The sequence below is a fragment of the Theropithecus gelada genome, chromosome 1, assembly GCF_003255815.1.
Source record: "Theropithecus gelada isolate Dixy chromosome 1, Tgel_1.0, whole genome shotgun sequence".
Lineage (NCBI taxonomy): Eukaryota > Metazoa > Chordata > Mammalia > Primates > Cercopithecidae > Theropithecus > Theropithecus gelada.
The window spans coordinates 14,587,941-14,591,404 of record NC_037668.1 but is presented as its reverse complement, the minus strand read 5'-3'; the positions used below and the strand labels follow the sequence as shown (position 1 = coordinate 14,591,404).

General features: G+C 46.1%; 1 non-coding gene across 1 annotated transcript; it reads left to right on the top strand.

Moving 5' to 3' along the window:
* The first annotated feature begins 1,755 nt into the window (after positions 1-1,755).
* On the top strand, positions 1,756-1,829 carry TRNAN-AUU. Its single transcript has one exon. It is a non-coding gene; the product is annotated as a tRNA-Asn (tRNA).
* Positions 1,830-3,464: the final 1,635 nt, after the last annotated feature.

Sequence of the window (3,464 nt, the reverse complement as noted above, 5' to 3'; positions counted from 1 at the left end):
TCCCACTTACCTGGCACAGTAGAAACCGTGGTGACGAAGGGAGTTCTCCCAGAGTGAAGCTTCTTCATCGCACTCTAGAGTTGCTGATTCCTGTAATTTCCTCAATGTGAGAAACGGGGTTTGTGCTAGAAGAGGGCTGCCCTCTTTACCTAACGTAACGGGGTTCAAGACTGACATCGCCTCACGCCCACCCGAAAATGTTTACGTGGCTTCCTTGTCTCTTTTTTTCTGTCCTAAAGTCGCCCCATCCTCACACCCCCTCATTTTTTTCTTCCACACTCGAGAGTATCTCTCCCTCTAATTAAAAGTTCCACCAAATATTTGAAATATCTCAACCAGAAAGACTGCAATAAATACATTATTTCATTCGTGGAAGCTACAGACCAGCCAGGTTGAGAGTTGCTTGATATTTTCTGCTAAACGGTGAGGCATAGAGCACTTCGACGGTTTCTCTTTGGGCCTTTGTTTATGTACTATTGGATTTCCTTCTTTTCCCCTGACCATATGGCACTGTGGGTCCAGCGGTAAACCCTGCTTTCTGGCTTTCCGGCTGCAGATAAAGGCGGCAGCTGGTGCAGGAATTAAAGCAAACCAAAAGACACATGGGTTCGCCCCAGTGGGTCCAAGATAGAGTCTGACTGTACCAGGATTCGGACTAGAACAGAGGTTGCTGCAGGCACAACGCAGAGTACTAACCACTATAGAATCCCAAAGCACCCCACACCTACTGCCTGTCGTTTTGCTTCCCCACCCCTCTTTATTTATTTATATATGTTTTTTGAGAGACAGAATTTCACTTTGTCGCCCAGGCTGGAGTGCAGGGGCGCGATCTCAGCTCACTGCTAGCTCCGCCTCTCAGGTTCAAGCGATTCTCCTGCCTCAGCCTCCCGAGTAGCTGGGACTACAAGCGTGCGCCACCAGGGCCAGATAATTTTTGTATTTTTAGTAGAGAGGGGCTTCCACCATGTTGGCCCATCTTGTCTCGAACTCCTAACTTCAAGTGAGTGATCCACCCACCTCGGCCTCCCAAACGGCTGGGATTACAGGCATGAGCCACCGCGCCCGGTCCCCCGATTTTTTTTTTTAATGTAAAAACATTTATGCGATTTTTACCTTTTTATTCTTGGGCAGCTACAGGTTCTTGTGATTTTCTCTCACGTCTTCTCCTCTTCATTCTGATACATGTCCCATCTTCTCTTCATCCAGCCGGTGCCCTCTGCACGGGCATCCTGGGCTGTCCCATTGTCTCGTCCTGGTCTCCCCTGCTTCTCCCTCCTCCTTTTCACCTTTTCCCTTTTGACTCCCTTGCCTCTTTCCCCCTCCCGCCCCACCGACCCGATCTACTGAAGCCGAGTTGAGTGAGGGGAGAGCAAGGGGAGAAGATGATTGCCTGAAGGCGGCGCAAGAAAACAGAACCGTCGGGGCGTTTGGCTTCCCTTAGGCCCTACTAGGCTCGGGCTGGGGTCGCAGATCCAGGCATTTCCAGAGGCACTGGCTTCTGAAGCAGGCGAGGGTCAAGGCAGGTTGAAGGCCATTCGGCTGCCCTTCTGGCTTCAGAGTCATGCAATATACACATTTCTAACGCGCAACAACACGATTAGTCAACCCACCCTCTCCGGTTTTCCAAAGCTTTGTAGTCTGCACACTTGTCCTGCAGAAAGCGAATGGCAATCCCTAGAGTTAGTGATGGCTCAATCTACGTTGAGATGAAAGTGAACGCTTAATCTGTTTCGTTGAACGTAAAGAACTGAGGTTGTCTCTGTGGTGCAATCGGTTAGCCTTTTCGGCTATTAACCGGAACGTTGGTGGTTCGAGTCCATCCAGGGACGTCCTTTTAAATGTTGGTATTTGTGGCCAGGCACAGTGGCTAACGCCTATTAATCCCAACGCTTTGATAGGCCGACGTAAGGAAACCTCACTTGAGCTCAGAAATTCAACACCACATGAACTTCTGTGAGAATCCCATCTCATTAAAAAAAAAAATTACAGTTGTTTCTCCTCAGGCCTAACACTGTATTTAAAAGTGAGAGACTGTTCCCTTGTGTCTTGTGCATCCCATGAGAACACAAAGCAAAAGGTGCCTCTCCAAGCCTCCTAAAAAATAAGATCCCTCCAGAAAAAAACTAGGTTGTATGTATGGGAACCTGAAAGTGTATGAAGAAAGAAACTTCAAAAATTCTGCCTTGCTTTCCACATTCTGCCTTCAAGTGGTATCATACCTCTTCACATTACTCCTCTCCCTGCCTTTATGCTATTGTTATGCATTTTACTTTACACATGTTATAAACCTTACAGTCCATCTTTATTACTTTCGTTTAAACAGTCAGATGTGTTTTTGTTTGGTTTTGGGTTTTTTTTGTTGTTGTTGTTGTTATTTTTAAGATGAGTCTCGCTCTATCAGCCAGGCTGGAGTGCAGTGGCACAATCTTGACTCACTGCAACCTCTGCTTCATGGGTTCAAGCGATTCTCCTGCCTCAGCCTCCTGAGTAGCAGGGATAACAGGCATAGGCCACCACACCAGACTAATATTTGTATTTTTAGTAGGGTGGGGGGTTCACTATATTGGCCAGGCTGGTCTTGAACTCCTGACTTCAAATGATCTGCCTGCCTCAGCCTCCCAAAGTGCTGGAATTATAGGCGTGAGCCGCCACACCCGGCTAGTCAGATGTTAAAATTATATATTTGCCTATGTAGATGTCGTTTCTAGTGTCTTTTTTTTTTTCATCCAGATTTTCAGCCGGTGTCAGTTTCCTTCTGCCTGGAGGACTCCTTTAACTTTTTTTTTTTTTTTTTTTTTTTTTTTGAGATGGAGTCTCGCTTTTGTTGCCCAGGCTGGAGTGCAATGGCACAATCTCAGCTCACTGCAACATCTGCCACCCAGGTTCAAGCAATTCTCCTGCCTCAGCCTCCCGTATAGCTGGGATTACAGGCATGCACCACCATCCCCGGCTAATTTTTGTATTTTTACTGGAGACGGGATTTCACCATGTTGACCAGGTTGGTCTCAAACTCCTGACCTCAGGTGATCTGCCTGCCTCGGCCTCCCAAAGTGCTGGGATTACAGGCATAAACCACTGCGCCTGGCTGTCCTCTTTCTTAATTCTAACATCACGTTAGGTCTGGTTCAATTCTGATTAACTGATTATTTCCCTTCTTTATGGGTCATCGTTTCCTGGCTCTTTGCATACGTGATATTCTTTAATTGAATGCTGGACATTGTGAAGTTTACCTTCTTGCATACTAGCTATTTTTAAATTCCTTTTTTTTTCCCTTGTCAGCAGGAAGTTATATTTTATAATTCCTATAAATCATCTTGAATTTTTTCTGGGGTGCACTTAAGTGACCTGTAAACAGTTGGATCCTTTTGGATCTTGCTTTTATGAACTTTTACGTGGTTCAGGAGTAGTGCTCAGTCCAGGGCTGATTATATCCCATTACGAAAGCATTATGAATTATGAATCAT